This window comes from Mytilus californianus, unplaced genomic scaffold, assembly GCF_021869535.1.
Source record: "Mytilus californianus isolate M0D057914Y unplaced genomic scaffold, xbMytCali1.0.p SCAF_7, whole genome shotgun sequence".
NCBI lineage: Eukaryota > Metazoa > Mollusca > Bivalvia > Mytilida > Mytilidae > Mytilus > Mytilus californianus.
The window spans coordinates 49,167,784-49,194,492 of NW_026262723.1; the positions used below are offsets into that span (position 1 = coordinate 49,167,784).

Consider the following 26,709-nt stretch of genomic DNA (forward strand, 5'->3'; position numbering starts at 1 on the left):
AAACCTATGCTGTGTCAAATATTTAATCACAATCCAAATTCAGAGCTGTATCAAGCTTGAATGTTGTGTCCACACTTGCCCCACCTGTTCAGGGTTCGACCTCTGCGGTCGTATCAAGCTGCGCCCCAGCGGAGCATTTTATTAATATATTTAAATGAATTTGTTTGAGTTTAAAAACATTTGATCAACATTAAGCAGAAAGAGTTTTGTTCATCATCAGTCAAGGAAAATAGTGCTTAAAACTGCTGCAAATCGATTATCGAATCATGGAACCCAGAGCAACGAACAAGTTGATGTTTCCTATGATCAGTGAACCATTACTGGAACCAATAAACCTTTTACTCTGTTTAACAGATTTAATTTAATTTGTAGCCAAAGCAGATTATGGAAATCAAAGACTTCCTGCTAACAGCCAGGAGAAAGGATGCTAAATGTAAGTTAATCTGAATTGTTTTAGAAGTGACCAGGAAACATTGGCAAAGCTAGGTTAGAATCTGTCCGCTGGGAAGAGGTCTGGTAATTAAGATCACTGCTTACAGAAAATATCCGCAAATTAGTGTATGGGAAGACAATAATTCAATAGTTTTACATTTATGAAGATTTTGATAATAGGATTTTTCTTTTACAAGAAAGTATTCGACTTTTAAAAAAAATTTAAAGTCTCATATGACTAAGAATGACTAAGTTAGTTTGAGAGATACTGCTTGTGATAGATCAATGATATTTTCTATAAAGTTGCATTACTATCAGTTCAGCCCTTGCAACAAATCTTTGAGGGATCTGTAGGTGGCCTGTTGCAAGGCAAAATATCTGCCACTTACCAATTTACCCTCATTTTTCAGTGGCAGTCAAAATTTCCTCGAACTTCATCCAGGACGGCCTCTATTACAGGACCTACCTATTGCATTTATTGTTAATTTGTTCTCATCCTGAACATGCATGAATTATTTGCCACTGGATATTAAGCAGCCAACAATCAATCAATCAATACTATCAGTCAGGGTTTCCCCTTGGTCAATTTTCTTTTTCGCCACCTCTTTCGCAAAAAAAAAAAAAATAAATATATTTTTTGCCACTTTCATATAATTTTTTCCGCCAACTAACATAAACATATTTTTTGTTTAAAATTTTCCTTCTTTCTTACAAAAACAAATTCAGTTTGAGGCATTGTTGTATTAATAATTCTATAAATTTAATTTCTAATCTACATTGTAACAAATAAGCACTAAATAATAACAAACTTAATATTTGCTATTTAAAAGATGGCATACCGGGCAGTAAGTAAGTAAAATTGCAATATAGATCATGAAATCATCATTTTTGGCTTCGGGGAACACAGGATTTGCATGCCCCCGCCGTAACAGAGGGGGCATTAAGTTTTACCCTTGACAGTCTGTACGTACGTACGTACTTCCCAAAATTGGTTTCCGTTCTCTAACTTTAGTTTGCCTCAACCAAATGGTATTAAACTTATACACAATGCTAATTACCACAAAACACAGATCAGGTTTGAATTTTGGTGGCGTCACTATTACCGTTCAAGAGTTATGCCCCTTTACAAATGGAAAAATGCTGAATTTTTCGTTTCCGTTTTCTAACTTTAGTTTGCCTCAACCAAATGTTATGAAACTTATACACAATGCTTATTACCACAAAATACAGATCAATTTGAATTTTGGTGGTGTCACTTTAACTGTTCTAGAGTAATGCCCATTTACAAATGGAAAAAATGCTGAATTTTTCATTCCATTCTCTTAACTTAAGTTAGCCTCAACCAAATGTTATGAAACTTATAAACAATGCTTATAACCACAAAATACAGATCAAGTTTGAATTTTGGTGGTGTCACTTTAACCGTTCTAGAGTTATGTCCCTTTACAAATGGAAAAATTGCTGAATTTTTATACAACCGCAAAAATTAAAAATTTTTTGGTCGTATATTGGTATGACGTTGGCGTAGTCGTCGTTGTCGTCGGCGTCGTCCGAAGACACATTGGTTTTCGCACTCTAACTTTAGTTTAAGTGAATGGATCTCCATGAAATTTTACCATAAGGTTCAAGACCACAAAAGGAAGGTTGGGATTGATTTTGGGGGTTATGGTACCAACAGTTAAGGAATTAGGGGCCAAAAAGGGGCCAAAAATAAGCATTTTGTAACTTCCAGACAATAACTTGTGTGTAAGTGTATGGATCTCTCTGAAATTGTACCACAAGGTTCCATATCACAAAGGGAAGGCTGTAATTGATTTTGGGGGTAATTGCCTCAAAATTTTAGGAATTAGGGGCCAAAAAAGGGGCAAAAAACAAGCATTTTTCTAGTTTCATGACAATAACTTGTGTGTAAGTGTTTGGATATTTCTGAAATTGTACTACAAGGTTCTATATCACAAAGGGAAAGCTGGAATTGAGTTTGGGGGTAATTGCCCGAAACCTTTAGGAATTGGGGGCCAAAAAGGGGCCAAAAATAAGCATTTTTTTCTAGTTTCCAGACAATAACTTGTGTTTAAGTGTATGGATCTCTCTGAAATTGTACTGCAAGGTACCATACCACAAAGGGAAGGCTGGGATTGAGTTTGGGGGTGATGAATCATAAGGGGTTCAAAAAATTTGGGGGGGGGGATTTTTTTTTTTTCTTTTTTTTTTCTTTTTTTCCTTTTTTTTTTCTTTTAAAATTTTCCATTTTAAGTTGGTTATTTCTGATTTATATTTAAAAGCAAGTAATAATGATATGGTAGGAGATACACACCAAACAGGATGTGTAAATTATTATATAATAAGTATTGTGCAATAGCAAGAAATTTTCAATTGCACAGTATTGCACAATAGCAAGAAATCTTCAATTGCACAGTATTGCGCAATAGCAAGAAATCTTCAATTGCACAGTATTGCGCAATAGCAAGAAATCTTCAATTGCACAGTATTGCGCAATAGCAAAAAATATCCAATAGCACAATATTGCGCAATAGCAAGAAATTGTCAATTGTACAGTATTGCGCAATAGCAAGAAATATTCAATTGCACAGTATTGTGCAAAAGAAGATACTTCCTATAAATTGCTTATTTCTTGATCAATTTCAATGGGGTTTTATTCTTGAATTCTTGGGGTTCTTTAATATGCTGAATCTGACCATGTATTAAGTTTTTGGATTTTGGGCCCTGTTTTTAAATTGGTCCACATTGAGGTCCAGAGGGTCCAAAATTTAACTTTGTTTGATTTCATCAAAAATTTAATTATTGGGGTTCTTTGATATGCCGAATCTAACCTTGTATTTAGATTCTTAATTTTTGGTTCCGTTTTCAAATTAGTCTACATTAAGGTCCAAAGGGTCCAAAATTAAACTTAGTTTGATTTTAGCAAAAATTGAAATTTTAGGGTTGTTTGATATGCTGAATCTATACATGTATTTAGATTTTTGATTATGGGCCCAGTTTTCAAGTTGGTCCAAATCGGGGTCCAAAATTAAACTTTGTTTGATTTCAACAAAAATTGAATATATGGGGTTCTTTGATATGCTGAATCTAACCATGTATTTAGATTTTTGATTTTTGGGCCCCGTTATCAACTTTGTCCACATTGAGGTCAATAGGGTCCAAAATTAAACTTTGTTTTGATTTCATCAAAAATTGAATTCTTGGGGTTCTTTGATATGCTGAATCTAACCGTGTATTTAGATTCTTAATTTTTGGTTCCGTTTTCAAATTGGTCTACATTAAGGTCGAAAGGGTCCAAAATTAAACTTAGTTTGATTTTAACAAAAATTGAATTCTTAGGGTTCTTTGATATTCTGAATCTAAACATGTATATAGATTTTTGATTATGGGCCCAGTTTTCAAGTTGGTCCAAATCGGGGTCCAAAATTAAACTTTGTTTGATTTCAAAAAAAATTGAATATATGGGGTTTTCTTTGATATGCTGAATCTAACCATGTATTTAGATTTTTGATTTTTGGGCCCCGTTATCAACTTTGTCCACATTGAGGTCAAAAGGGTCCAAAATTAAACTTTGTTTGATTTCATCAAAAATTGAATTCTTGGGGTTCTTTGATATGCCGAATCTAACCATGTATTTAGATTTTGGATATTGGACCATAATAGGTGAATGTCCAATTTAAAATTTTTAAGTTCTCGGACCACATTCATTCTGTGTCAGAAACCTATGCTGTGTCAAATATTTAATCACAATCCAAATTCAGAGCTGTATCAAGCTTGAATGTTGTGTCCATACTTGCCTCAACTGTTCAGGGTTCGACCTCTGCGCTCGTATCAAGCTGCGCCCTGCGGAGCATTTTATTTTATATTGTTCAATTCATACCCGAGTCTACAATTAAAGTAACAGTTCAAATTCAAAGCTGTTTAGTGATTAAGTGTATCATATCTAGTTGCACTATTCTATTAGTTCCTCTGTGAAAATGAAGTAAGAAACTTCCAGATTTTTTAATACTGGCCCTTCGAAATTAAGAAGAAATAACCTCTTGGAATTGTAGTACATGTAATATGTTTACACTATAAAAATATCAACATGTAGTATCAACATTTATTAATGATGGAAGAAAATTACTGTCACATTTTATTGGATTGTGATGTATTTTGTCACCTGCCTAGAATTATGATTTTTATGCCCCCGCCGTAGCGGTGGGGGCATTAAGTTTTACCCTTGTCCGTCTGTACGTACGAACGTACGTACGTACGTACGTACGTACGTACGTAAGTACGTCCGTCCGTCCGTACGTCCCAAAATTGGTTTCCGTTCTCTAACTTGAGTTTGCCTCAACCAAATGTTATGAAACTTATACACAATGCTTATTACCACAAAACACAGATCAAGTTTGAATTTTGGTGGCGTCACTGTAACCGTTCTAGAGTTATGCCCCTTTATAAATGGAATAATTGAAAAAATTTTAGTTTCCGTTCTCTAACTTAAGTTTACCTCAACCAAATGTTATGAAACTTATACACAGTGCTTATAACCACAAAACACAGATCAAGTTTGAATTTTGGTGGCGTCACTGTAACCGTTCTAGAGTTATGCCCCTTTATAAATGGAATAAATGGAATAATTGGAAAATTTTTAGTTTCCATTCTCTTACTTAAGTTTGCCTCAACCAAATGTTATGAAACATATACACAGTGCTTATTGCCACAAAACACAGATCAAGTTTGAATTTTGGTGGCGTCACTTTAACCGTTCTAGAGTTATGCCTCTTTATAAATGGAAAAATTGCAAAATTTTTAGTTTCTGTTCTCTAACTTAAGTTTGCCTCAACCAAATGTTATGAAACTTATACACAATGCTTATTACCACAAAACACAGATCAAGTTTGAATTTTGGTGGAGTCACTTGACCGTTCTAGAGTTATACCCCTTTATAAATGGAAAAATTGCAAAATTTTTATTTTCTTGTAAATATCAAGTAATTTATATTAAAATTGGAGTTATCTTCCTTTGTCCATGATTATAGTTGAATCAACTACAATCAATGCTTTATACAATGCAATGTTTAATTTTGACTTCCACTGATAAAACACAGTTCAAGTTGAATTTGGGTAGTGTCACTTTAACCATTATTGAGGTATGCCCTTTATAAATCGAAAGAATGCAAAATTTTTAGTTTCCATTCTGTTACTTTAGTTTGCCCCAACCAAACATTATGAAACCTATACACAATATTCATCACCACAAAACTAAGATCAAGTACAAATTTTTTGTTTCCGTTTTCTAACTTTAGTTTGCCTCAACCAACTGTTATGAAACTTATACACAATTCTTATTACTACATAATACAGATTAAGTACGAAATAAGGTGGCGACACTTTTACCATTCTTGAGTTATGTCCCTTTATAAACATAAAAATTGCTGAATTTTTTTGTTTGTTTCAACTTAATGTTATAAAACTTATACACAACCGTTCTAGAGTTATGCATGTTTACAAATAGAAAAATTGCTGAATTTTTAGTTTCTGTTCTCTACTTAAGTTAGCCTAAACCAAATGTTATGAGACTTACACACATGCTTATTACCACAAAACTAAAATCAAATTCAAATTTGGGTAGCGTCACTTTTACCGTTCTTCAGTTATGTCCCTTTATAACTATATGATATGCAAGCGGGGGCATCATCTGTGTCCACATGTGGACACTATCCACATTTATTTAAAGCAATTGCTTTTATGCCATCGCGTATGGCTTTCTTTGTGATGCAAATCAGAGACTCCGCCCAGATCAAGCCATAGTATTTTGTTAAACAGGCTCCTGGTCTGTCATTCTTAAACACCTATGTATGTTTTCTAATGCAATACATAGCTTGAAACTTTTGAAAAACGTAAGTGGATTTAAGAGGTTTCAGCATATGTTCTTGTAGATGTATTTTTAGCTCACCTGACCTGAAAGGTCAAGTGAGCTTTTCTCATCACTTTGCGTCCGTCGTCCGTCGTCCGTCGTCCGTAAACTTTTACAAAAATCTTCTCCTCTGAAACTACTGGGCCAAATTTGACCAAACTTGGCCACAATCATCATTGGGGTATCTAGTTTAAAAAATGTGTCCGGTGACCTGGCCAACCAACCAAGATGGCCGCCATGGCTAAAAATAGAACATAGGGGTAAAATGTAGATTTTGGCTTTTATCTCTGATACCAAAGCATTTAGAGCAAATCTGACATGGGGTAAAATTGTTTATCAGGTCAAGATCTATCTGCCCTGAAATTTTCAGATGAATCGGACAACCCGTTGTTGGGTTGCTGCCCTTGAATTGGTAATTTTAAGGAAATTTTGCCGTTTTTGGTTATTATCTTGAATATTATTATAGATAGAGATAAACTGTAAACAGCAATAATGTTCAGCAAAGTAAGATCTACAAATAAGTCAACTTGACCAAAATGGTCAGTTGACCCCTTAAGGAGTAATTGCCCTTTATAGTCAATTTTTAACCATTTTTCGTAAATTTTTGTAATCTTTTACAAAAATCTTCTCCTCTGAAACTACTAAGACAAATTTAACCAAACTTGTCCACAATCATCATTAGGGTATCTAGTTTAAAAAATGTGTCCGCTGACCCCGCCCGTGAACCAAGATGGCCGACATGGCTAAATACAGTACATAGGGTAAAATGCAGTTTTTGGCTAATATCTCTGAAACCAAAGCATTGATAGCAAATCTGACTAGATAAAATTGTTCATTAGGTCAAGATCTATCTGCCCTGAAATTTTCAGATGAATCGGACAACCCATTGTTGGGTTGCTGCCCTTGAATTGGTAATTTTAAGGAAATTTTGCCGTTTTTGGTTATTATCTTGAATATTATTATAGATAGAGATAAACTGTAAACAGCAATAATGTTCAGCAAAGTAAGATCTACAAATAAGTCAACTTGACCAAAATGGTCAGTTGACCCCTTAAGGAGTAATTGCCCTTTATAGTCAATTTTTAACCATTTTTCGTAAATTTTTGTAATCTTTTACAAAAATCTTCTCCTCTGAAACTACTAAGACAAATTTAACCAAACTTGTCCACAATCATCATTAGGGTATCGAGTTTAAAAAATGTGTCCGCTGACCCCGCCCGCGAACCAAGATGGCCGACATGGCTAAATACAGTACATAGGGTAAAATGCAGTTTTTGGCTAATATCTCTGAAACCAAAGCATTGATAGCAAATCTGACTAGATAAAATTGTTCATTAGGTCAAGATCTATCTGCCCTGAAATTTTCAGATGAATCGGACAACCCATTGTTGGGTTGCTGCCCTTGAATTGGTAATTTTAAGGAAATTTTGCCGTTTTTGGTTATTATCTTGAATATTATTATAGATAGAGATAAACTGTAAACAGCAATAATGTTCAGCAAAGTAAGATCTACAAATAAGTCAACTTGACCAAAATGGTCAGTTGACCCCTTTAGGAGTTATTGCCCTTTATAGTCAATTTTTAACAATTTTTCGTAAATTTTTGTAATCTTTTACAAAAATCTTCTTCTCTGAAACTACTGAGACAAATTTAACCAAACTTGTCCACAATCATCATTAGGGTATATAGTTTAAAAAATGTGTCCGCTGACCCCGCCCGCGAACCAAGATGGCCGACATGGCTAAATACAGTACATAGGGTAAAATGCAGTTTTTGGCTAATATCTCTGAAACCAAAGCATTGATAGCAAATCTGACTAGATAAAATTGTTCATTAGGTCAAGATCTATCTGCCCTGAAATTTTCAGACCAATCAGGCAACACGTTGTTGGGTTGCTGCCCTTGAATTGGTAATTTTAAGAAAATTTTGCAGCTTTTGGTTATTATCTTGAATATTATTATAGATAGAGGTAAACTGTAAACAGCAATAATGTACAGCAAAGTAAGATCTACAAATAAGTCAACTTGACCAAAATTGTCAATTGACCCCTTAAGGAGTTATTGCCCTTTATAGTCAATTTTTTACAATTTTCATAAATTTTTGTAAATTTTTACAAAATATTTTCCACTGTAACTACTGGGCCAAGTTCATTATAGATAGAGATAATAGTAAGGAGCAAGAATGTTCAGTAAAGTAAGATCTACAAACACAATTTTGTCATGAATCCATCTGTGTCCTTTGTTTAATATGCACATAGACCAAGGTGAGCGACACAGGCTCTTTAGAGCCTCTAGTTGTATTTAGGGGGACAACCGTTTGACTATAAAAAAACATAGAAGTCCGATTGAAAAAAAGTGCATTTTTATACCTGCGATTCCGTTCTCCTTTCGTACGATGTTTCAACAAAATATCGAATCATTTCAGTTGTTGATTTAGTATTGAAAATTTTACTGAATTATCTCTTATTAAATACGGTTTTATATGCTTAATTGGTGTTTCTCTAAGAAAGAGGCCAGGTGCTCTTGTTCATTCATTAAATTATCGTTCATTCATAAATTTATCGTAAAATCAAAATCACTACACAGGTTATACGTAGTGTCAAATGATTACCTGTAATCTAAAAATAGACAAACTTAACTGACCTATTTTGTTGATTTGTTTGCGCAAATAATTAAGCGGAACGAAACCCTTGTTAAAAACATATAACAATAAGTTCGTTTTCCTTTTTTGTCATAACTCCGTAAGATTTATCGATCACCTTACTAATGAAATGGACCCGTCAAAACGTGATAGATGTCAAGTCCAGATGAAGAGATATTTACAATTTGGAATTTTCTAGTTTCATAGATTGAAAAAAAGTACGTCCTTTTGGATATCATAATCAAAACTGGGTATGCATGACAAATGATGAAACCATTATCCTCGTCTTTCCAGTGGACGAGTCTACTATGTGTGTTGACACTTGATGGTCCACCGTGTTTGCAATTTTGTATCACATTTTTTCGAAATATTTAAGATCATTTTTCGCAATGTTTTCTGAAAATTGAAAAATATCAAAGCAACGAAGAGCTGTTTGTTCTTGTTCGTATAATGACGATTTAATGTCATGTGTGTCTGTGATGACCCCCCTTTTCGGGATTGCATGAGAATTATAGTTATCATGTACCGCATGAGGATGACACATATCAACTGAGCAATAATGTTTGGGACTTAGTTTTAAGAAATGAAGACAAAGTAACATTATGAAAATATTTTTAGTAAGCTGAAATATATATTTATTTTTTACATGTTTATGTCTTGTAAGATATTTTATTTCTTTCCCATTTTTATACGACCGCAAAAATTAAAAATTTTTTGGTCGTATATTGGTATGACGTTGGCGTCGTCGTCGTCTGGCGTCGTCCGAAGACACATTAGTTTTCGCACTTTAACTTTAGTTTAAGTGAATGGATCTCCATGAAATTTTACCATAAGGTTCAATACCACGAAAGGAAGGTTGGGATTGATTTTGGGGGTTATGGTACCAACAGTTAAGGAATTAGGGGCCAAAAATAAGCAATTTTGTAACTTCCAGACAATAACTTGTGTGTTAGTGTATGGATCTCTCTGACATTGTACCGCAAGGTTCCATATCACAAAGGGAAGGCTGTAATTGATTTTGGGGGTAATTGCATCAAAATTTTAGGAATTAGGGGCCAAAAAAGGGGCAAAAAACAAGCATTTTTCTAGTTTCATGACAATAACTTGTGTGTAAGTGTTTGGATATTTCTGAAATTGTACTACAAGGTTCCATATCACAAAGGGAAAGCTGGAATTGAGTTTGGGGGTAATTGCCCGTAACGTTTAGGAATTGGGGGCCAAAAAGGGGCCAAAAATAAGCATTTTTCTAGTTTCCAGACAATAACTTGTGTTCAAGTGTATGGATCTCTCTGAAATTGTACTTCAAGGTACCATACCACAAAGGGAAGGCTGGGATTGAGTTTGGGGGTGATGAATCATAAGGGGGTTCAAAAAATTGGGGGGGGTTTCTATTTTTTTCTTTTTTTCCTTTTTTTTTTTCTTTTAAAATTTTCCATTTTAAGTTGGTTATTTCTGATTTATATTTAAAAGCAAATAATAATGATATGGTAGGAGATACACACCAAACAGGATGTGTAAATTATTATATAATAAGTATTGTGCAATAGCAAGAAATTTTCAATTGCACAGTATTGCACAATAGCAAGAAATCTTCAATTGCACAGTATTGCGCAATAGCAAGAAATCTTCAATTGCACAGTATTGTGCAATAGCAAGAAATATCCAATAGCACAATATTGCGCAATAGCAAGAAATTGTCAATTGTACAGTATTGCGCAATAGCAAGAAATATTCAATTGCACAGTATTGTGCTAAAGAAGATACTTCGTATAAATTGCTTATTTCTTGATCAATTTCAATGGGGTTTTATTCTTGAATTCTTAGGGTTCTTTAATATGCTGAATCTAACCGTGTATTAAGTTTATGGATTTTGGGCCCCGTTTTTAAATTGGTCCACATTGAGGTCCAAAGGGTCCAAAATTTAACTTTGTTTGATTTCATCAAAAATTAAATTACTGGGGTTCTTTGATATGCCGAATCTAACCGTGTATTTAGATTCTTAATTTTTGGTTCCGTTTTCAAATTGGTCTACATTAAGGTCCAAAGGGTCCAAAATTAAACTTAGTTTGATTTTAACAAAAATTGAATTCTTAGGGTTCTTTGATATGCCGAATCTAAACATGTATTTAGATTTTTGATTATGGGCCCAGTTTTCAAATTGGTCCAAATCAGGGTCCAAAATTAAACTTTTTTTTGTTTGATTTCAACAAAAATTGAATATATGGGGTTTTTTGATATGCTGAATCTAACCATGTATTTAGATTTTTGATTTTTGGGCCCCGTTATCAACTTTGTCCACATTGAGGTCCAAAGGGTCCAAAATTAAACTTAGTTTGATTTTAACAAAAATTGAATTTTTGGGGTTCTTTGATATGCTGAATCTAAACATGTGTTTAGATTTTTGATTATGGGCCCAGTTTTCAAGTTGGTCCAAGTTGGGGTCCAAAATTAAACTTTGTTTGATTTCAACAAAAATTGAATATATGGGGTTCTTTGATATGCTGAATCTAAACATGTATTTAGATTTTAGATTTTTGGCCCAGTTTTCAAGTTGGTCCAAATTGGGGTCCAAAATTAAACTTTGTTTGATTTCAACAAAAATTGAATATATGGGGTTCTTTGATATGCTGAATCTTACCATGTATTTAGATTTTTTATTTTGTGGGCCTGCTATCAAATTGGTTCATATTGAGGTCAAAAGGGTCCAAAATTAAACTTTGTTTGATTTCATCAAAAATTGAATTATTGGGGTTCTTTGATATGCCAAATCTAACCGTGTTTTTAGATTTTTAATTTTGGGTCCCGTTTTTTAAATTGGTCTACATTAAGGTCCAAAGGGTCCAAAATTAAACTTAGTTTGATTTTAACAAAAATTGAATTCTTGGGGTACTTTGATATGCTGAATCTAAACATGTGTTTAGATTTTTGATTATGGGACCAGTTTTCAAGTTTGTCCAAGTTGGGGTCCAAAATTAAACTTTGTTTGATTTCAACAAAAATTGAATATATGGGGTTCTTTGATATGCTGAATCTAACCATGTATTTTGATTTTGGACATTGGACCATAATAGGTAAATTAAAAAAATTGAAGTTCTTAGACCACATTCTTTCTGTGTCAGAAACCTATGCTGTGTCAAATATTTAATCACAATCCAAATTCAGAGCTGTATCAAGCTTGAATGTTGTGTCCATACTTGCCCCAACTGTTCAGGGTTCGACCTCTGCGGTCGTATCAAGCTGCGCCCAGCGAAGCATTTTATTTTTACATAAAAGGCCGTTTTATGTACTAAAACACTTGGAATGGACATCGTTCAGTGTAAGGAATTTGTACAACCTCGTTAAATTTTTTTAACTTTTGCCATTTTTGGGTTAAAAAAATCACGATTTTGGGTCAAAAAGGTTGAATTTCGAGAATTTCATCTATTTAATTGACGAAAATTTGCAAATTTTGATTTTTTATGACGAAAAAATTATCAAAACATGAAGAAAACTGTGTATATGTTGTAAGTGAATAAAATAAAGACATAAAAAACTACAGACAAATTTTTATTGATATTTAATATGAAGATCTCCCACTTGTGTCATAATAGCCAGGGAAGCCATCGTCTCAGAGTAGCTTCTGTCAGGGCGGCTATCGGTGAAAGGGTTTCAGATGGACAGAAGCTGTCAATATGCAAAAATGATCCAAATACAGGATCTACAAAAAAAACGATTTGAAAAAATGATAGATTTGGGTCTTTATTTATACATGTATGTAGTAGTTATTGCCCTTGAATGACACTTGAATTACTGAAGCAATTTTGCCTATAATTTTAAAAGTAGTAAAATTAAGATCAACAACAATCTTTTTACATGGTGCAAGAAAGTCTGTTTTTCCCTGCAGTATGATAGGCAAAGAGAATATTTTATTAGAATGAAAAAAGCTAGGATTTCTTTTTTAAAAAGTCGACCTTTTAGATTTCTATTTCAAACACTGGTTTCAGTGCCTCTGCAAGTGATGACTTGAGCTATTGACACCTCTTATGGGAGTGTAAATATCACAATGAATATATCATGCTTACTTGTGTGACTGATGCAGTGGCATTGAAAAAGATGATAATTTGAGATCATATACATGATATAGCAAAAAGCTATCAATTTGTGTTAGTCATCTGTTAGTTTTTGCGAAGATCTCTTTCGGTGAAATGACTGAAAGAATTGAAATAAAATTGAACAAAATTGATCAATTGGGTGTATATATTCTAGTTGGTTGATTTTGTTTTAGTTCATCAACCATTGTTACCAACAATTACCAACATTGCAGCCATGGGTAAATGTAGAAAAAAAAGAAAAATTTTTGTAATTGTCTTATATCTTGAAAAGCATTATAAATCATGACAGAAGATACTGAAAAACTGACAGGTAAAATTGTTCAAATGTCAAGATCTTCAATTCCTACCAAAATTATAAGATATCTCCTGATTGGGGTTATTGCCCATAAATGGCAATGTTTTACTACACTAAGCATATTTGCCTTTTATTTTGAAAACTATTAAAGATGAACAGAAGCTGTCAATAAGCAAAAATGATCCAAATACAGGATCTACAAAAATAACAATTTGAAAAAACGATAGATTTGGGTCTTTATTTATACATGTATGTAGTAGTTATTGCCCTTGAATTACACTTGAATTACTTAAGCAATTTTGCCTATACCGTTCCTACTCGCTTATTAGTCAGAAAATTGGGAGTAAAATTCATAATCCAGAGAGGGGGACCGACTAATAGACGAGATCTAGCGACCAGAGGAAAAATCCAAGCTTGAGAAAAGTGGTTAGGAGTGAATTTCCTGGTCAAAACTACGTTTTTGATTGCCAAACCTACATAAATCAATAAATAAAAAGTTTTTGTTGAAAATAAATGACTACAATACTGTCTTTGTGTTTTATTTGTTCTTTGGTAAACATTTTCTGCAAATTCGTGTTGAAATTCTCCTGTTTCCGGTTTGTGTATTGATTTTCATGGTCACATGGTTTTCCTATAAACCCAAAAGAAGAGCCAAGAACCAAAAATGAAAAGGAGATAACAATGTACCAAATATGTGAAAGGATGTTTTCAGCGTAGTTATTGTGTCATTATTGTGATATCATGATATCAATTCAATGCTTATAAATCATATAATAATCAAAAAATAATTTTAAAATTCATTCCCAAAATCAAAATATTATTCATTAAAGTGTCTCAGGTAAACAAAAATTACAAAATTGATTGACAAGCCAATATAATCCATTGATAACCCCAATTAAGAGACAAAGAGTTGTATTTACTAAAGGTGTGAAAACTATCAGTGATAGGTAAACAGATGACACTAATGAGTTGGAGTTAGTTATTTTAATATATTGATTAGCTTCACTTATTTTTTTTAATCCTTTAATCATCACAATATAATAAGAATTATGAAGTGTACATGCTCATTTAACACCGAGTTATGTATGCTGTGAAAAATATTTTCATCAAGTGTTGATTGACTTTAAATTTTTCAGGTTCATATTGGTTTATATTCGCTTTTCTCAAACAATAGGTTGTTAGTCATACCCTACAAAATCATTGATGCATTACGTAAACAACACATGGCTAATCTAACATTTGAACAGTGAACAAAACAAGAGAAATGAATACATCTTTATTATTAACAGCAATATAAATTATCATGATGAGCATCAACTAAATTAAAACCAAACAAACATTAATGCAGAAATGAATATTATTCCTGGATTTGCATTGGTTTTACCGGCGTTCAGTTACTGTCAGCTGAAAAAAAAATGCCCAAATTTTGTCCGACTTATACGAGGGTCAAGACTAAATCCTCAGAATTTAGAGCTGAAAAGGGCCCCCGACTTATAGTAGGATCGACTATTAGGCGAGTTTCTACGGTAATTTAAAAAGTAGTAAAATTAAGATCAACAACAATCTTTTTACATGGTGCAAGAAAGCCCTGCAATATGATAGGCAAAGAGAATATTTTATTAGAATGAAAAAGGCTAGGATTTAGATTTCTATTTCAAACACTGGTTTCAGTGCCTCTGCAAGTGATGACTTGAGCTATTGACACCTCTTATGGGAGTGTAAATATCACAATGAATATATCATGCTTACTTGTGTGACTGATGCAGTGGCATTGAAAATGATGATAATTTGAGATCATCTAGCAAAAAGCTATCAATTTGTGTTAGTCATCTGTTAGTTTTTGCGAAGATCTCTTTCGGTGAAATGACTGAAAGAATTGAAATAAAATTGAACAAAATTGATCAATAGGGTGTATATGTTATAGTTGGTTGATTTTGTTTTAGTTCATCAACCATTGTTACCAACAATTACCAACATTGCAGCCATGGATAAATATAGAAGAAAAAGAAAAAATTTTGTAATTGTCTTATATCTTGAAAAGCATTATAAAACATGACAATAGATACTGAAAAACTGACAGATAAAATTGTTCAAATGTCAAGATCTTCAATTCCTACCAAAATTATCAGATATCTCCTGATTGGAGTTATTGCCCATAAATGGCAATGTTTTACTACACTAAGCGTATTTGTCTTTTATCTTGAAAACTATTAAAGATGAACAGAAGCTGTCATTAAGCAAAAATGATCCAAATACAGGATCTACAAAAATAACAATTTGAAAGAACGATAGATTTGGGTCTTTATTTATACATGTATGTAGTAGTTATTGCCCTTGAATGACACTTGAATTACTTAAGCAATTTTGCCTATAATTTTAAAAGTAGTTAAATTAAGATCAACAACAATCTTTTTACATGGTGCAAGAAAGTCTGTTTTTCCCTGCAATATGATAGGCAAAGAGAATATTTTATTAGAATGAAAAAGGCCAGGATTTCTTTTGTAAAAAGTCGACCTTTTAGATTTCTATTTCAAACACTGGTTTCAGTGCCTCTGCAAGTGATGACTTGAGCTATTGACACCTCTTATGGGAGTGTAAATATCACAATGAATATATCATGCTTACTTGTGTTACTGATGCAGTGGCATTGAAAAAGATGATAATTTGAGATCATATACATGATATAGCAAAAAGCTATCAATTTGTATTAGTCATCTGTTAGTTTTTGCAAAGATCTCTTTCTGTGAAATGTCTGAAAGAATTGAAATAAAATTGAACAAAATTGACCAATAGGGTGTATATATTCTAGTTGGTTGATTTTGTTTTAGTTCATCAACCATTGTTACCAACAATTACCAACATTGCAGCCATGGGTAAATATAGAAAAAAAAGAAAAATTTTTGTAATTGTCTTATATCTTGAAAAGCATTATAAATCATGACAATAGATACTGAAAAACTGACAGGTAAAATTGTTCAAATGTCAAGATCTTCAATTCCTACCAAAATTATCAGATATCTCCTGATTGGGGTTATTGCCCATAAATGGCAATGTTTTACTACACTAAGCATATTTGCCTTTTATTTTGAAAACTATTAAAGATGGACAGAAGCTGTCAATAAGCAAAAATGATCCAAATACAGGATCTACAAAATTAACAATTTGAAAAAACGATAGATTTGGGTCTTTATTTATACATGTATGTAGTAGTTATTGCCCTTGAATTACACTTGAACTACTTAAGCAATTTTGCCTATAATTTTAAAAGTAGTAAAATTAAGATCAACAACAATCTTTTTATACGACCGCAATCGTATATTGGTATGACGTTGGCGTCGTCCGAAGACACATTGGTTTTCGCACTCTAACTTTAGTTTAAGTGAATGGATCTCTATGAAATTTTACCATAAGGTTCAATACTACAAAAGGAAGGTTGGGATTGATTTTGGGGGTTATGGTACCAACAGTTTAGGAATTAGGGGCCAAAAAGGGGCCAAAAATAAGCATTTTTGTAACTTCCAGACATAACTTGTGTGTTAGTGTATGGATCTCTCTGACATTGTACCACAAGGTTCCATATCACAAAGGGAATGTTGGGAATGATTTTGGGGGTAATTGCCTCAAAATATTAGGAATTAGGGGCCAAAAAAGGGGCAAAAAACAAGCATTTTTCTAGTTTCATGACAATAACTTGTGTGTTAGTGTATGGATCTTTCTGAAATTGTACTACAAGGTTCCATATCACAAAGGGAAAGCTGGAATTGAGTTTGGGGATAATTGCCCAAAACGTTTAGGAATAAGGGGCCAAAAAGGGGCCAAAAATAAGCATTTTTATAGTTTCCAGACAATAACTTGTGTTCAAGTGTATGGATCTCTCTGAAATTGTACTGCAAGGTACCATACCACAAAGGGAAGGCTGTTATTGAGTTTGGGGGTGATGAATCATAAGGGGGTTCAAAAAATCTGTTTTTCCCTGCAATATGATAGGCAAAGAGAATATTTTATTAGAATGAAAAAGGCCAGGATTTCTTTTGTAAAAAGTCGACCTTTTAGATTTCTATTTCAAACACTGGTTTCAGTGCCTCTGCAAGTGATGACTTGAGCTATTGACACCTCTTATGGGAGTGTAAATATCACAATGAATATAACAAGCTTACTTGTGTGACTGATGCAGTGGCATTGAAAATGATGATAATTTGAGATCATCTAGAAAAAAGCTATAAATTTGTGTAAGTCATCTGTTAGTTTTTGCAAAGATCTCTTTCGGTGAAATGACTGAAAGAATTGAAATAAATTTGAACAAAATTGATCAATAGGGTGTATATATTATAGTTGGTTGATTTTGTTTTAGTTCATCAACCATTGTTACCAACAATTACCAACATTGCAGCCATGGGTAAATATAGAAAAAAGTTCTTTTTAGTGTTAGATATTTATAGTTGGTAGATTCTGACAAGAAGACTAATATGATTGTGCAACTAGAAATGATAAACTTTAACAACTTTGAATTTGAATTTGAATTTGAACAGTTACTTTAATTGTTTACTCAGGTATGAATTGAACAATATAAAAAAATAAGATACATATGGCCCTTTAAAATATAGTAAAAACCAAACATTGTAGCGCCGCGAGCAAACAAGCAATTCTCTTTCAAATCTCACCACTTATCCCTATCAGTTTCAAAAAGAGAAGTCACTTCTCCCTATGATTCTGAAGTAGTGTGTGCCCTGAATAGGTACTGAAAAACTGACAGGTAACGTTGTTCAAATGTCAAGATCTTCAATTTCCTACCAAAATTATCAGTTATCTCCTGATTGGAGTTATTGCCCATCATAAATGGCAATACTTTACTTGATTATGCATATTTGCCATTGATCTTGAAAACTATAATTGATGGACAGGAACTGTAAAAAGCCAAATTGATTTAAATTGTAGTATACAAAAATATTAATTTTGAAGGAAGCACTTTTGAATTATTTATGCATTTTTGCCTATAATTTTTAAAACAGTTAATTTAAGTAGGACAATCTTTTTCACTTGTTGCAAGAACCTCTGTTTTCCCTGCAATTTGATAGGCAAAGAGAATATTTTGTTGGGATGAAAAAGGCCAGGATTTCATTTTTAAAAATCTACAGATCTTTTATGTTTTCTATTTCAAACACTGGTTTCAGTGCCTCTGCAAGTGATGACTTGAGCTATTGACACCTCTTATGGGAGTGTAAATATCACAATGAATATAACAAGCTTACTTGTGTGACTGATGCAGTGGCATTGAAATTGATGATAATTTGAGATCATCTAGAAAAAAGCTATAAATTTGTGTTAGTCATCTGTTAGTTTTTGCAAAGATCTCTTTCTGTGAAATGACTGAAAGAATTGAAATAAATTTGAACAAAATTGATCAATAGGGTGTATATATTATAGTTGGTTGATTTTGTTTTAGTTCATCAACCATTGTTACCAACAATTGCCAACAATTACCAACATTGCAGCCATGGGTAAAGATAGAAAAAAAAGAAAATTTTTTGTAATTGTCTTATATCTTGAAAAGCATTATAAAACATGACAATAGATACTGAAAAACTGACAGATAAAATTGTTCAAATGTCAAGATCTTCAATTCCTACCAAAATTATCAGATATCTCCTGATTGGAGTTATTGCCCATAAATGGCAATGTTTTACTACACTAAGCATATTTGTCTTTTATCTTGAAAACTATTAAAGATGAACAGAAGCTGTCATTAAGCAAAAATGATCCAAATACAGGATCTATAAAAATAACAATTTGAAAGAACGATAGATTTGGGTCTTTATTTATACATGTATGTAGTAGTTATTGCCCTTGAATGAGACTTGAATTACTTAAGCAATTTTGCCTATAATTTTAAAAGTAGTAAAATTAAGATCAACAACAATCTTTTTACATGGTGCAAGAAAGTCTGTTTTTCCCTGCAATATGATAGGCAAAGAGAATATTTTATTAGAATGAAAAAGGCCAGGATTTCTTTTGTAAAAAGTCGACCTTTTAGATTTCTATTTCAAACACTGGTTTCAGTGCCTCTGCAAGTGATGACTTGAGCTATTGACACCTCTTATGGGAGTGTAAATATCACAATGAATATATCATGCTTACTTGTGTGACTGATGCAGTGGCATTGAAAATGATGATAATTAGAGATTATCTAGCAAAAAGCTATCAATTTGTGTTAGTCATCTGTTAGTTTTTGCAAAGATCTCTTTCTGTGAAATGTCTGAAAGAATTGAAATAAAATTGAACAAAATTGATCAATAGGGTGTATATATTTTAGTTGGTTGATTTTGTTTTAGTTCATCAACCATTGTTACCAACAATTACCAACATTGCAGCCATGGGTAAATATAGAAAAAAGTTCTTTTTAGTGTTAGATATTTATAGTTGGTAGATTCTGACAAGAAGACTAATATGATTGTGCAACTAGAAATGATAAACTTTAACAACTTTGAATTTGAATTTGAATTTGAACAGTTACTTTAATTGTTTACTCAGGTATGAATTGAACAATATAAAAAAAATAAGATACATATGGCCCTTTAAAATATAGTAAAAACCAAACATTGTAGCGCCGCGAGCAAACAAGCAATTCTCTTTCAAATCTCACCACTTATCCCTATCAGTTTCAAAAAGAGAAGTCACTTCTCCCTATGATTCTGAAGTAGTGTGTGCCCTGAATAGGTACTGAAAAACTGACAGGTAACGTTGTTCAAATGTCAAGATCTTCAATTTCCTACCAAAATTATCAGTTATCTCCTGATTGGAGTTATTGCCCATCATAAATGGCAATACTTTACTTGATTATGCATATTTGCCATTGATCTTGAAAACTATAATTGATGGACAGGAACTGTAAAAAGCCAAATTGATTTAAATTGTAGTATACAAAAATATTAATTTTGAAGGAAGCACTTTTGAATTATTTATGCATTTTTGCCTATAATTTTTAAAACAGTTAATTTAAGTAGGACAATCTTTTTCACTTGTTGCAAGAACCTCTGTTTTCCCTGCAATTTGATAGGCAAAGAGAATATTTTGTTGGGATGAAAAAGGCCAGGATTTCATTTTTAAAAATCTACAGATCTTTTATGTTTTCTATTTCAAACACTGGTTTCAGTGCCTCTGCTAGTGATGACTTGAGCTATTGACACCTCTTATGGGAGTGTAAATATCACAATGAATATAACAAGCTTACTTGTGTGACTGATGCAGTGGCATTGAAATTGATGATAATTTGAGATCATCTAGAAAAAAGCTATAAATTTGTGTTAGTCATCTGTTAGTTTTTGCAAAGATCTCTTTCTGTGAAATGACTGAAAGAATTGAAATAAATTTGAACAAAATTGATCAATAGGGTGTATATATTATAGTTGGTTGATTTTGTTTTAGTTCATCAACCATTGTTACCAACAATTGCCAACAATTACCAACATTGCAGCCATGGGTAAAGATAGAAAAAAAAGAAAAATTTTTGTAATTGTCTTATATCTTGAAAAGCATTATAAAACATGACAATAGATACTGAAAAACTGACAGATAAAATTGTTCAAATGTCAAGATCTTCAATTCCTACCAAAATTATCAGATATCTCCTGATTGGAGTTATTGCCCATAAATGGCAATGTTTTACTACACTAAGCATATTTGTCTTTTATCTTGAAAACTATTAAAGATGAACAGAAGCTGTCATTAAGCAAAAATGATCCAAATACAGGATCTATAAAAATAACAATTTGAAAGAATGATAGATTTGGGTCTTTATTTATACATGTATGTAGTAGTTATTGCCCTTGAATGACACTTGAATTACTTAAGCAATTTTGCCTATAATTTTAAAAGTAGTTAAATTAAGATCAACAACAATCTTTTTACATGGTGCAAGAAAGTCTGTTTTTCCCTGCAATATGATAGGCAAAGAGAATATTTTATTAGAATGAAAAAGGCCAGGATTTCTTTTGTAAAAAGTCGACCTTTTAGATTTCTATTTCAAACACTGGTTTCAGTGCCTCTGCAAGTGATGACTTGAGCTATTGACACCTCTTATGGGAGTGTAAATATCACAATGAATATATCATGCTTACTTGTGTTACTGATGCAGTGGCATTGAAAAAGATGATAATTTGAGATCATATACATGATATAGCAAAAAGCTATCAATTTGTATTAGTCATCTGTTAGTTTTTGCAAAGATCTCTTTCTGTGAAATGTCTGAAAGAATTGAAATAAAATTGAACAAAATTGACCAATAGGGTGTATATATTCTAGTTGGTTGATTTTGTTTTAGTTCATCAACCATTGTTACCAACAATTACCAACATTGCAGCCATGGGTAAATATAGAAAAAAAAGAAAAATTTTTGTAATTGTCTTATATCTTGAAAAGCATTATAAATCATGACAATAGATACTGAAAAACTGACAGGTAAAATTGTTCAAATGTCAAGATCTTCAATTCCTACCAAAATTATCAGATATCTCCTGATTGGGGTTATTGCCCATAAATGGCAATGTTTTACTACACTAAGCATATTTGCCTTTTATTTTGAAAACTATTAAAGATGGACAGAAGCTGTCAATAAGCAAAAATGATCCAAATACAGGATCTACAAAATTAACAATTTGAAAAAACGATAGATTTGGGTCTTTATTTATACATGTATGTAGTAGTTATTGCCCTTGAATTACACTTGAACTACTTAAGCAATTTTGCCTATAATTTTAAAAGTAGTAAAATTAAGATCAACAACAATCTTTTTATACGACCGCAATCGTATATTGGTATGACGTTGGCGTCGTCCGAAGACACATTGGTTTTCGCACTCTAACTTTAGTTTAAGTGAATGGATCTCTATGAAATTTTACCATAAGGTTCAATACTACAAAAGGAAGGTTGGGATTGATTTTGGGGGTTATGGTACCAACAGTTTAGGAATTAGGGGCCAAAAAGGGGCCAAAAATAAGCATTTTTGTAACTTCCAGACATAACTTGTGTGTTAGTGTATGGATCTCTCTGACATTGTACCACAAGGTTCCATATCACAAAGGGAATGTTGGGAATGATTTTGGGGGTAATTGCCTCAAAATATTAGGAATTAGGGGCCAAAAAAGGGGCAAAAAACAAGCATTTTTCTAGTTTCATGACAATAACTTGTGTGTTAGTGTATGGATCTTTCTGAAATTGTACTACAAGGTTCCATATCACAAAGGGAAAGCTGGAATTGAGTTTGGGGATAATTGCCCAAAACGTTTAGGAATAAGGGGCCAAAAAGGGGCCAAAAATAAGCATTTTTATAGTTTCCAGACAATAACTTGTGTTCAAGTGTATGGATCTCTCTGAAATTGTACTGCAAGGTACCATACCACAAAGGGAAGGCTGTTATTGAGTTTGGGGGTGATGAATCATAAGGGGGTTCAAAAAATCTGTTTTTCCCTGCAATATGATAGGCAAAGAGAATATTTTATTAGAATGAAAAAGGCCAGGATTTCTTTTGTAAAAAGTCGACCTTTTAGATTTCTATTTCAAACACTGGTTTCAGTGCCTCTGCAAGTGATGACTTGAGCTATTGACACCTCTTATGGGAGTGTAAATATCACAATGAATATAACAAGCTTACTTGTGTGACTGATGCAGTGGCATTGAAAATGATGATAATTTGAGATCATCTAGAAAAAAGCTATAAATTTGTGTAAGTCATCTGTTAGTTTTTGCAAAGATCTCTTTCTGTGAAATGACTGAAAGAATTGAAATAAATTTGAACAAAATTGATCAATAGGGTGTATATATTATAGTTGGTTGATTTTGTTTTAGTTCATTAACCATTGTTACCAACAATTGCCAACAATTACCAACATTGCAGCCATGGGTAAAGATAGAAAAAAAAGAAAAACAATTATTGTGTAATTGTCTTATATCTTGAAAAGCATTATAAATCATGACAGTAGATACTGAAAAACTGACAGGTAAAATTGTTCAAATGTCAAGATCTTCAATTCCTTCCAAAATTATCAGATATCTCCTGATTGGAGTTATTGCCCATAAATGGCAATGTCTTACTACACTAAGCATATTTATTTGCCTTTTATCTTGAAATCTATTAAAGATGGACAGAAGCTGTCAATAAGCAAAAATGATCCAAATACAAGATCTACAAAAATAACAATTTGAAAAAACGATAGATTTGGGTCTTTATTTATACATGTATGTAGTAGTTATTGCCCTTGAATGACACTTGAATTACTTAAGCAATTTTGCCTATAATTTTAAAAGTAGTAAAATTAAGATCAACAACAATCTTTTTACATGGTGCAAGAAAGTCTGTTTTTCCCTGCAATATGATAGGCAAAGAGAATATTTTATTAGAATGAAAAAGGCTAGGATTTCTTTTAAATCATGACAATAGATACTGAAAACTGACAGGTGGCCCGAGAACACAGTTATTTCGTAGTGCATTTCTTTTAGACAATAAATTCAAATTAAAAAAATCACACCTGCTCTATCTCGAAAAGATTTTTACAATGTAGTGTACTACTATTGGGACAAATAATATCAAAATTATAGAAAAGTCTACCAGCTCTAACTCAAAATATTGACAATTCTATGTTAAGGGGGGTCTAAAATTCAGTTTGACAGCTTCAGACATACTAGTTTTTGACCTTTTTGAACTGGACCAAATCAGTACATAACATAAAGATTCAGCACCCAGACTTTTTATGCCCCCGCCGTAGCGGTGGGGGCATTAAGTTTTACTCTTGTCCGTCTGTACGTACGTACTTCCATAATTGGTTTCCGTTCTCTTACTTGAGTTTGCCTCAACCAAATGTTATGAAACTTATACACAATGCTTATTACCGCAAAACACAGATCAAGTTTGATTTTGGTGGCGTCACTTTAACCGTTCTAGAGTTATGCCCCTTTGTAAATGGAAAAATTGCAAAATTTTTTCGTTTCCGTTCTCTACCTTTAGTTTGCCTCAACCAAATGTTATGAAACTTATACACAATACTTATTACCACAAAACACAGATCAAATTTGAATTTTGATGGCGTCACTTTAAAGGTTCTGGAGTAATGCCCCTTTATAAATGGAAAAATTGCAAAAATTTTATTTTCTTCTAAATATCAAGTAATTTTTATACGACCGCAAAAAAAATTTGTGGTCGTATATTGGTATGACGTTGGCGTCGTCGTCGTCCGAAGACACATTGGTTTTCGCACTCTTACTTTAGTTTAAGTGAATGGATCTTTTTGAAATTTGACCATAAGGTTAAATACCACAAAAGGAAGGTGGGGATTGATTTTGGGGGTTATGGTACCAACAGTTAAGGAATAAGGGGCCAAAAAGGGGCCACAAATAAGCATTTTCTAGTTTCCAGACAATAACTGTGGAACGGTGTATGGATCTCTCTGAAATTATACTACAAGTTTCCATACCACAAAGGGATGGTTAGGATTTGCTTTGGGGGGTTATGGCTCAAACCGTTTAGGAATTAGGGGCAAAAAAGGGGGGAAAACAAGGTTGTCCTAGTTAATGGACAAATACTTTAGTACAAAACATAATTTAAAGCAGTGTAAGGGAGATAAATCAAATACATCATTGAAATTATCTCCCTTACACTGCTTTTAAATTATGTATAAAGTAATGGTTAATGAACAATAAAGATAATTTAAAACAGTGTAAGGGAGGTAATCCAAATACAACGTTTTGGTTACTTCCCTTACACTGCTTTTAAATTATGTTTAAAGAAATGCATATTTATAAAGGAAGACCAGTAAAAATATCTGCAAATGTTGCATCTTTTTTTTTTACAAAAAAATCCATATGAAAGATTTGACACTATATTTTTAATTCTATTATAAAATAGATTAAGTTAGCACTATGGTAAATTTAAATGGGTAATTATGGTTGCCAACTATATTGGATATTTGAATTGAGATTATGACCATATCTTGAGGGAAAGAATTTTTTTTGGGAAAAAAGGGGGGGGGGGGGATGAAAAGAAATTGTGGGGGGTCAATTTTTTCTCATTTCAGATTTCAGAAATTAAAAAGAATTAATCTTTTTTGGGGGGTCAATTTTTTCTCATTTCAGATTTCAGAAATTAAAAAGAATTATTCTTCAAATATTTTTTTTTTTTTCAAATTTCAAATATTGAAAAATTTCAAGAAGTAATCTTTAATTGCACAGTATGGCGCATTAGATTTGTAAAATGTTTGATCACATTTATTTATTTGTTATGCCGAATCTAACAGTGTATTTAGATTTTTAATTTTGGGTCCAGTTTTCAAATTGGTCTACATTAAGGTCCAAAGGGTCCAAAATTAAACTTTGTTTGATTTTAGCAAAAATTGAATATATGAGGTTCTTTGATATGCTGAATCTAAACATGTATTCAGATTTTTATACGACCGCAAAAATTAAAAAATTTTTGGTCGTATATTGGTATGACGTTGGCGTCGTCCGAAGACACATTGGTTTTCGCACTCTAACTTTAGTTTAAGTGAATGGATCTCCATGAAATTTTATTATAAGGTTCAATACCACAAAAGGAAGGTTGGGATTGATTTTGGGGGTTATGGTACCAACAGTTAAGGAATTAGGGGCCAAAAATAAGCATTTTTGTAACTTCCAGACAATAACTTGTGTGTAAGTGTATGGATCTCTCTGACATTGTACCACAAGGTTTCATATCACAAAGGGAAGGCTGTAATTGACTTTGGGGGTAATTGCCTCAAAATTTTAGGAATTAGGGGCCAAAAAAGGGGCAAAAAACAAGCATTTTTCTAGTTTCATGACAATAACTTGTGTGTAAGTGTTTGGATATTTCTGAAATTGTACTACAAGGTTCCATATCACAAAGGGAAAGCTGGAATTGAGTTTGGGGGTAATTGCCCGAAACGTTTAGGAATTGGGGGCCAAAAAGGGGCCAAAAATAAGCATTTTTCTAGTTTCCAGACAATAACTTGTGTTCAAGTGTATGGATCTCTCTGAAATTGTACTGCAAGGTACCATACCACAAAGGGAAGGCTGGGATTGAGTTTGGGGGTGATGAATCATAAGGGGGTTCAAAAAATTTGGGGGGGGGGGATTTTTTTTTCCTTTTTTTCTTTAAAATTTTCCATTTTAAATTGATTATTTCTGATTTATATATAAAAGCAAATAATAATGATATGGTTTGAATAGATAAATTAAAATTTTTTAAGTTCTTAGACCACATTTATTCTGTGTCAGAAACCTATGCTGTGTCAAATATTTAATTACAATCCAAATTCAGTGCTGTATCAAGCTTGAATGTTGTGTCCATACGTGCCCCAACTG

At 32.7% G+C, this 26,709-nt stretch overlaps 2 long non-coding RNA genes across 4 annotated transcripts in view; one reads left to right on the forward strand and one right to left on the reverse strand.

Moving 5' to 3' along the window:
- Positions 1-26,709, forward strand: part of LOC127709746 (uncharacterized) — a 67,222-nt gene that overhangs the window by 26,069 nt on the left and 14,444 nt on the right. The gene's annotated exons all lie outside the window — the stretch shown is intronic.
- The window catches only part of LOC127709752 (uncharacterized), a 324,446-nt gene continuing 298,185 nt past the window's right edge, over positions 449-26,709 (reverse strand). Inside the window, exon 3 of the long non-coding RNA XR_007985732.1 lies at positions 449-2,431. This is a non-coding gene — a long non-coding RNA (uncharacterized LOC127709752). The remainder of the gene's footprint in view (positions 2,432-26,709) is intronic.